Source organism: Homalodisca vitripennis, chromosome 3 (genome assembly GCF_021130785.1).
Source record: "Homalodisca vitripennis isolate AUS2020 chromosome 3, UT_GWSS_2.1, whole genome shotgun sequence".
Classification (NCBI taxonomy): Eukaryota; Metazoa; Arthropoda; class Insecta; order Hemiptera; family Cicadellidae; genus Homalodisca; species Homalodisca vitripennis.
In genome coordinates, this window is record NC_060209.1 from 75,787,322 (window position 1) to 75,798,208 (window position 10,887).

Here is a 10,887-nt window from a genome sequence, read left to right on the forward strand (position 1 = left end):
CAAGTTAAACCATTAATGTATTACAAGAACAAAGAAGGTTTAGGTTTTATAGTCGTATGGAAGTAAATCTCAATATAATAATACTCAATAGCAATAGAGATGAGATCAGACCAATACTATTTGAGAAGCCTCTTAGACGACACGTACCAGACTAGGGCAGGGGCGGTATTGATTCAGTAAGTAGGTTATGCGGGGTACACAACGTTGTGGTGAACGGCACGGTAGGTCCTTCCTTTATAAGACAGTAAGGTTACCCCCTGTGTGAGATTGTAAGTGAAAGACAGTATATATCTATACTGTACATCGTGCACAAAAAGTTCATAATTTGGTAATTTTTAACAGTTTAATATGTACAGAACTATGCACGTATATTGTGAAGAAATAATAATAAATACAATATTGAAAGGAGGGAACAATTTAAAATAAACAACGCGGACACGAAAGCAAAAGTGAAACAGTTTGTTCACAATACTACAAAGAAAGTTATAACTTTTAGACACGTAGTAAATCTAGTATGTTGATGCCCTCTCTCATTACATACCACGAAAAATTTTAATGTAAATGGTGGAAGAGGGTGGGAAATGTACATAACAAAACTTTTCCGTTACTTTCCTAGCTGAAAATTTCTTGTTTTAACAACAATACTGTTATGAATAAATGTTAAATACGACCAGTATTGTTTACTCCTCAATTTACAAGGGTTGGAGAAGGGTGGATTTCATAACAATTTACTAAAGGATTTTAAAAGTAGGCCTGATAGGCAAAATCTTAGTCTATCCTAGTCTCGACTAATATTAATTTAAAGACTAATTTTACCGCCATAGCGGTAGTAGCGGCAATTTTCTTTTTCGAAGTTTAACGTATGGTGGCTCTATAAAAATAAAGTTTTCCATATAATATTTAAGAGTTTGATGTAAGATTTATAGTTTCCAAGATCACATTGATGGCCAAATTAAAGAAGTAAAGGTGGCAACCATTTGATTTTAGAATGTATGATATTTTTACGTCATATAGCTTTTGTCTATTGTTAAATTGTGTATGGGTTTATTTGTATGAATAAGCGTACATTTAGTAATTGTACGAAAATACAAATTCTAATTTTATTTAATTATTTAAACCCTTTTGTACGGAATTTTATGAAATGTTCATACTCCTGTAATGCAAAATTAGTGTGTATTACTTTCTAAAGTGAAATAAAAATACTAGATTAATCGCATTCTTGGATAACTAAGCAAATTGTTTTCTACATCCCATAGAATTCAAATATAAAAAAGTAAAGTTATTTTCCGTTTACAAAACGTTTGGTATCAACTGCATGTTTGACAGTTCGTTCACATACAAACATTTATTGTAACACGGACTAATACGTTGGGTCATGTAATATTACAGAGTTCTGCTGATTGTGGTATTATATGTCAAATACATCAGTGATTGTAGGATCAACTAAAATACAGTTCTGCATGAATACTGAGCTCTGATAGCAATGTTATACGATTGTGGAATTGAACTTCAATCACGGAATAGAAAGTTGGTAGCACTGTATCGCCCATTGTACTTCTACTCTACTTCCACTTCATCTATTCTTTCCTTTCCTCCTTTGTTCCTTGTGACAGCTATGGTTGTCTGGACCAACATGTATTGAGTTTATATAAACTAGAAAATTTATATAAAACATATATTTACCTTAATTTTAACCTTATTGTCCTTATTATATATAAACCTAATTCAGTAAATTATGTAAATGGTAAAAATTTTAATAGCAGTGATAACCGTAACTAGCTAATTTTAACAGGCTATTTTTCAGTTTAATTCATGAAACAGATTTCAATTTCGCGAATAGTGATTTTGTGCTAACTTATAAAAATTATGTAAGACAATCGTAAATATTTTTTATAAAATACTAGACAATTTTCTCAATGGACTGCCAAATGCTATTAATGTAAATTTACTGAAACAGAGTTTACAAGAAATTAAGTTTTCGTTTTACTTAATTGAAAACACTTAATGTAGAGAATTAAAACTATGCGTTCTGTTCTATTAGGTGGAATTAAAGTACTCCTTTTCTCTTGTATTAATTAGGGTATAAATATTTCGATAACGCTGGTGAATAATGCAGTAAGCAATGACAATGTTTTTAAAATGCCATGTCTACACTAAGCGATCAAGACATTTGTATATGTCTTTTGAATTAAACTGACAAATAATTCTGTATTATTAGTTCCATTAAACCCAAAAACAACCAATAAAATAGTACTACTATTTGTATGCTTTGAAGATAATACTAAATCATCACTTACTAAATAAAATTGAATTTGAAGACATTTTGCAAGCCAACAATAAGTGAACTTGCTTACTATCCAAGTAATTATTGGTTTTTTAATGTTTTCGTTAATTGTTTAGTTGATTTCTTTCACGGCTTTGCTTATCTGAATAACAACGAAACTCGTAAAATTATGTGCATGACCCAATATTAAGCTCTACGTTCTTAGGATATGATGATTTGAAGTTATGATAACAATAATCAAACTTCAAACACTGTTACGCTCTTATTTTTGGTTGTAAAGTCATGGAAGGTGTCTCATTTCTAATATAATGTCCATACGCCTTCAAACATATTTTAGATGTTTTCGTGCAGTTTCTATTTTATAATATTTATACTGCAAAGTAAAAGAATGGTGAAGATTTTTAAATAGTGAATAACTGAAAAGGTTTTTGGAGTTTTTTTTATTATATCTTGAAAATAGGACATCTCCTATAATTCCATGATCAAAAATAAAACCATAAGAATTACTGAGGCTTAATATTGTACATATGGGGTTAGAATTAAGATGATTCTATTATTACCTGATGTTTCACATTTCTATGTTTTGTTCTACTAAACTTAAAATTTATTTTTTACATCTAATTGTTATACTGCGACGATATTCTAACTCTCTTATGAAGAATAATGCCATTTATAGTCCCAAAGTTCGATAGTGCTTCTCAGGTAAAAGGCAATTCGTCAACCATATAATTTACAAAACTTGCTTACACTCAGCTGAAAATAGTATTTTAATAAGAACTATTTAAAAACTCATTCAGAATCGATTTTGTAAAACTCGATGTACCTTCTATTGTTTTATTTTAGAATATAAATCTGCACCTTTTCCACATGAAAACAATCAAATGTTTTACTGCCAATCAATCACGGATGTAATGGAGCTGTCATCGCCACTCCTACACAACCGACAATTATGGTCTATAATTTATATTTATGTTTAACTGTAAGCTGTAACCGTGGTTATCATGTGACATCACATGAGTGCTTAATTAAATAAAGATAATATTTCAAATTAAGTTTTATAAAGCTAAACATTATAATTTCTATAATGAGATGTGATTTGTGAATTTCAGTTTGTTTTAATTTCTAGTCGCAATCTTTCTAGGTGGTTTGTGGCTATTCAGACAGGTGACAAGCTCTTGGTACAGTATAAATATAAAATCCGTGTTACAAACTTTGTGTTTAGATACCTAAAGTAACTAACTAACTACAAGACGGTAGGAACGCAACCTGCATTCTCATACTTAGTTCCTTGCCAAATATTTTTGGGCAATCACATACACAGTAGAGCTTGCCTTATTGTTTTGGAGGATAAAAATTACCCTCGATTTGGAAAATCAGTCAGTCTCTTACATTACTGATCCGCTTGGATATGGCGAGCGACATGTCGTGTTATTTACAAAATAACATCTAAACCATTTCTGATGGATCTTCATTCAAACAGGGTTGTTAGGGCGAGCACCAGGGGTGTATGTTTCCATCTACCTCAAGTGGTAACTATTGTCACTTTTTCCAGTTGAGAATTTACTTTACTATCTGGTGATTGTAAAATTCCTGGATTGGATACGTGTTTATTGGAATATTTTGGACTGCTATTCCTCCTCATTTTAGCATTAATAATTTGGTTTTGGTTCCGCTAGATATAGACTATCTTAGATAGTTGGTTTTTTGTATTATATTGTAGATCACTGGATCCCTAAGTGTGCACCGAGGCGCCCTGAGATGCATAGAATTTCGGCCTGGGGCGCCGCGGTTGAACTGCAGTAATTATAAAAATATAATATATCGTAAAAATTATATATAAAATATATATATAGTGTGCCTTCACGCTAGACTAGATTCATAAAATCATTGTTAATTGATTATTTAATTATAATTAATAATATAACAAGATAATACCATGTTTTTTGCGCATAAAATTACATGTAAATTAAAACATTCCCCTCCATCGGATAATTGGTAGATTTTGGAGTCATTTAGTTTAAGAATTTATTTTAATTCATACAACAGGCATGTATAATTACTTTTTTTACTTATATTTTAAAATGATTAAATATTCGTTTGCTTAGACACCTATCGTCTATAAGTCTTAGAACTATTCGTACATTACACAGGTTCTGAAGAACAAGTGTAATTCATTTGCCTCGATGTTTCATGGCTTATGTGTAGTTAGAAAGGTTGCGTTTAACTTCTTAAAGATTTCACGGTATTCAGAAGAATGTACTGTTAAAAAAATTCCAAAAACTGAAAGTCAAATCTTAACAAATATAAAAATATTTTTAAAGAACGTGAAATTGATTAAGCATAAACCTTTTATGAGGCCGAGTCTTCAACGTAATGTTAGAAAAATAACGTCAACTCAACTGAATTATTCTGAGATAACGTTGGAAATCAAAGTTTAGTACAAGTAAGTTGAAATAAAATTTAAAATTATTTTGTTGTTTATGATAAAATTGAGCCCGTATTGGTTGTCATTTCTAAATTTTTAGTACAAACCTATTTAATTTAGATAACTAATTATACTAAATCCATGATAATATAATTTATATCGATGCAGATATTAACGTTTTGTAACTTCACTCCACCAATATCTAAAACAATAATACATGTTTTCGAAAATTTAAATAACCAAACCAAGCTTAGTCTAATAAATAAACTGATTTTGGCTATCTTACTCATAAACACTACAACATACATTTTATATTCACCATAACAAAACAGGTATTTAACTTTTCAATATTTATATAACTATATCATAATATGGATTTACCTTTTTTACATGGTAACAGGTATTTTCAAGATGACGTATAGTATTTTTTTAGTAATGGTAAATGTAATGTGTATTTGAAACTGAATATTCATTAATTTAATAACTGAATTGTAAATAAAATGCATGTTTTGATCGTTTGGAAATATTATTCCATGAATCAGAGAAACTATAAGAGCAGTTTGCCACAAAAGTCACTAAATTACGGAACCCAATCTGACTGCTTCAGGATTACTGGTCAGATTGAGTTTGGAACGTGATAGGAGAATCAACGACTTGGTCAAACTTCTACCTTTTGAGTGGGCCGTTTACGATCACTTCACTTCCATCGAGTGAGTGAAAAGTGAGGGAGGAACTTGAAGTTAGTATGCTTCATAGTTCAATTAAACTTTTATCGTTCCTCAAGTGTGTTGGGTATGATTTCCAATGATTAAAAGTAATTGACTTTCCTCTTTGCAATTTTATAGTGAATCCTGTAAGCCCTCTCCGCCCTCGGAGGGGGTTGTTATAACGTGCTAGAGGCTGGTAATGGCTTGTTTTACTGCTCCTAATGCGATCTAATGCTTGCTCCTGCTTTTGACGGGTAATGAGACAGGAGTCCAGCTTTATCCCGTCTTTCTACAAGTCAGTTGTAGTGCCTTCATTAAAAAATACCTTACCAAGATTTTAATGTCATTAAACTAATACTTTGATATTTTTACTATACACATTCATTATGTTACAAGGATTGTAGTTTTAGACTTACCAGTTATCCTTCAATAAGGAGAGTTATAAATTAGTATTAAATAATAATTGCATATCTAAAATATACTTTTTCCGAGGGAAAAATTATTTATATATTGATACTGGTTATATTTAAAAATACGTTGTTCGTAAAAGGTGTAAAAAAGCCAGATAAGAAAATTATAAGTTTCAGAATACATACTAATAAATGTACATTTTTAAAGTATTTAGTATTATGTATTTATCCTTGTTTTTATCGGTATAGCACAAAAGTCTAAAATCTAAGTAATTATTAATTGCTATAAACATAAACTGTTTTGCACTGTATTTTGATCGTAGCAACAATTCAAATTCAACATTGGCGTTGGAAATATAATCACTCGAACTAGAACTGGTCATACACTTAGAAATTCTACGAATTTTACAGATTACAAGCTGCAACTAGTACGTTTTAAACTGTCATACTTTTAATTATATCAAACATAAAACATAAAACAATCAGTGCAGTTCAACTACACAAAACCATTCAATTTCTAATTGTGTAAACAACAAGAGAACGTTCAGTTGCATAAGTCTAAATACAACTGGCGTGTCTCGGTATTAACTAGGACAAGCTTTAGTAAGCCAGCTGAGAGGCTTCCTCAGAGAGTTATAGACATCGAAACATCGAGAAATATAATTACTTTTATTTCACACTGGAATCCTGTTTGCTAGTCGCCATTAAAATCTTGGCTTTCCCTGAGTAGTCTGGGTGTATAATTCTGGGAAACTAACTATATGTCTGTTCATGTTTTACCGGTGTGTGGGTGTTTTTATATTGCATACAAGATCTCATTGCTGTTAGAACATTTATGTCACAGCTGAGGAAATTGTGAAATAGGTGGTATCATGGACTTAAGGAAGTTGGACGATTTTGTATCCTTCTGCCAAACCTTAGACGACAAGGAACCTGCCTTGAGGAAAGTAAGTGGGTGTCTAGAACCCCTAACGAAGGAGAGACTGTCTGAAACATGGAAAAACGAAGTAACCCATCGCTTGATGAGCTGCATTCTTTCAAATAGGCTGTCAAGGCTTCATAATCGACAACTACAGTAATACAATCGGTAAAAGATGGCCAAATCGGTCATCACTCTGATGATGAAGAATGTGCAAGAACTTCCCATTATTTTCCTTTTATTTTTAAGTTTCCGTGAAAGCACATTAAGCATTATGCCGAATTTTCCCACGAATCACATCCACAGTTTTCTTTATCTTCATAAAAAGATGTTTAAAAATATAGTATTGAAGTAGTTTTCCCTTTATTCTTATGTTGAAATCATACTAAGTAACTAATATATGACAAAGTATGCGAAATGATTCCTATGCTCATGAATGATGCAATCTATGGTTTTTTTATACTTCAGAGAGGAAAAGATGTATCTGTTCTCTAAGTGGGTTGATTTAACTTGATTTTAAAACGTAAAAAATATCCAAAATAATGTTATCCCTTAAGTTTTCTATCTGACATAGGGAGCATTAAGCAAAGAGTAATTGTAATGTTTCAACATTATTTACAGTATTAATCTGTAAATAATCTGTAAATCTACAATGTATTTCTTTATTTATGTAGGATTGGTCAAAATTACTAGATGAGTAATATATTATTACTCACTTTAGTTACACACGCCAGTGTGTTGATAGGTTATTGTCATTAAAAATTATTTTACCATGAAAAGTGAAAATTTTTTAATCATTTGCGATCAGAAATTGAGAATGAAGACTGGCATTCATCATCTCTGTAATTGGAACAAATCCGGAGACTTCTTTGAATTGCACCCATCCCCCCAGCAACGTTAAGCCTAAAATGTTCAAGTGACTTTTGTTGCAGGAGTTCAACCTTACTTGTGACTAGCGTTAATTCTAACTTAGATCCTTTTTTTTACAAGTTTCGCCTTATAGCGTTGTATATTAATTTCTTATATTTGTTATTTTTTAAACTCAGGAATACGTCAAACCGAACTAGATAGGTAATATTAAAAATTATTTTTCCGCAAAGCAATTGCATTTATTGTATTATGAACATGTCTGAAAATCTTTTTATTAAATTAAACAGTTTCACTTTTGATAAATAAAGTGTGTACTCTCAGTATTGTACTATATATTTATTGACAACAATAAGAAAGTAAATCATCTGAATTTGCAACTATAAATGATTGTTTGCTCAGATTACATCCTCAACTTTAATTTTAAAAGGATAACCCTTACAAAAATGGGAATAGTTTCAAAAAAAGTGGTACCTACTTTAGATATTATCTGTTACAATTACATTACGGCAAAACACATTGCTGTTATTAAGATAAAAATGTTTAGTAAGATACTTATAATGGATTTGCAGGGGTAAAATTTTGAAGGATTTGCTCTTCTTATTGGGATAACTATTTTAGTAAAAAAATTTTTTTTTAATCGTCCCATAATTTTAAAATTTTTACAAAACCTGTTAATCATGTCTTGATGTCAAACAAGATTCTATCATCAAGCGTGAATCTGAAAATTCTCTCATAATATGTTTTCACAATACCAGAGTAGGCTAATAATATTTATGATAAACTTCAAAAATGTTTATACTTGTTGATTAATGATATTTATAGCTAAGAAACTAAAGTGATAGGTAAAGATTCTCTAGTGACGTAAAATTATTTTTTTTTATAAGAAGGATCCATTGTTTTGGAGTGTTCCTTCTTTAAGCTCCTTGTAGATGAACATGTAATCTCTCTTTTGGGTATTCCACTGATAAGAGTTTACTATCAGTGTTAATACTGTAGTGAACAGGTAATGATTTAAAATACAAAGAAATATAATTTATTGTTTCATTATAAAATGGCATGAGTTGCTCGTAAACGAATGACGTCATTAACGATACGTGGTTATTGCGACTATATCATTTCATGTCGTTAAGTGCTTTACTTGTTTCGTAAAACTCTCCATCCAAAGCTTTATCGGCTGTTATTCAAATAAACTCTCTTCAAGACAATTTTATAATTCTCTAATACATTACTTACCACAAATAATTAGCCTTTTAGAATAAATAAATTCACTCACATTACTTTGGAAATTTGACCAATCACTGATTTTGGCACAGTGATATTTTGAGAAAAAAACATGCAGCCACTTACTCAGAAAATATATGCATAAAATTATGTTACTTAGAGATGGCATATTAAATACGATAAATGTAAGTAACTAATCTAAAAGTTTGCATAGTACATTTCAAGTCTTCAACTTTACCAGTTCAGAAGATACAAAGGTAGTGAGTGCAATGATTTTCCATCGCGCTATACAATGTACAAACCTTCTGAGTAAATTTTCTACCTCCGGATCAGATATGGTGTAACGGAGATATATCTATATCCTTGAAAATTACGTCAATTTAACTTTTTTGAATTGTCTTACAGGAGATAAATTTATCTTTAGGTTTATTTCATACTTTGTTTCTTATGGTGAACAAATTTAAAGTATACAAACCATTTATGGGAAGGTTCATGTGCGTTATATTACCTTCTTCTCAATCAAACGATCTTTTGACTAACGGTATCAACGCACCAGTGCAAGAAGAATCTACATAGCAGACCTATTGTAGACCTAAACTCTTTATATATTAATAATTAATTAGTATATTTATTAGTACTATTAATACAGGCGTATGTCTTAAAATAGTATGCACACAAGTTTGTTATGATTTCTGTATTATGCATGTCAACACGTTCTAGCATGATTTGCGTATTGTAATCTAGATTGTAGATCTGTGTTAGATTAGTTATTCACCTGAAGAACAAACCACGTTGCAGATCTCGAAAGGTAGTGTCACTAAATTCTTTCATCACTGAACGATGTAAAATTTCCGAAAACTTCCTATAGTATTTTTATGTTTCGTTCGTACTATGAGAGATATTTTTGCTTTTCCACGTTTTGTAATAATTATATTCATATTCCTATCAGTAAAATCTCGGCTTGTGGTTTAATTTTTCTTTCATAAAAATATTCGGTGGTTGCGGTCTGTATACCCAAGCAGTGTCCTTCAGAGCTATAAAAGTTGACCACAAAAGTCCGCTAAGTGTACGCTGTGCTTAAGCCGCTACTATGCTGCATTTTGATGTTTGGTGTGTTAAACGACAATTGATAAATCGTAAAATAAAGTTTACAAAATTCAAGTTTCATTTATAATACACATAATCACTGCCTCCTGAATAGTAAAACACCAAAAACATTTAAAATATTAACACACTACACAACACTTCACCAATATACTCCGGTCATAAGTAGGTCAATTTCCTTTTTTTAAGTTATGAACTTAATAATGCAGTAAGGATACGATAAACTTAAATCATAATAGATATGTAAAGTGTGCACTGTGCTCAGACCGTTGCTAGGCTACATTTTGATGTAAAACAGGTTTATGTACCTGGTACTAAGTCACCAGTAATAGCTTTACATACGACGACCCAAGATTACATGCTCTCTAATGTGCTATTGTGATGTAGAGTCAACCTTATACACGCTATCTGAGACCGTTTTTGTTTAATTCTGCTTCTAATTGATTTAAGTTTCAGTTTGTTCATCATCATTAAAGAACATTTGAGTGCATTATTCAGGTTTCACTACACTTTATGTAGATGCTTTATATATGTATTTCATTTGCAGTAAAGTCCGAAGTATATTTTTAGGTATTTGTGATAGGATTACCATGTCAAGGACAAGTGGTTTTGTAAAATATTAAAATACACTCTTTTACTTGGGCTGAAAAAATAAGTGTTGCCATAAACCCACATTCTTAACAACTAATCTAAATTTAAAAATATTTTTAGGCTTGAAGGCATCGTATGTGCATATGCCATGTATGTACCTTTTCATAATGCGATAAAGCAGGAACTTATTAAGTCCAACTTATTTGACACTGCTAGCAACGTAATTAAAACATGATAAACAGTGCAAAGCTAAAAGACAAGGTAGTGATAAGAATAGTCGTAAGGTGTGATTTCTATGTGGACGAATGTAATACTTAAAATGAAAATGGCATCGAGTAAATCATCTGTTTTGCATT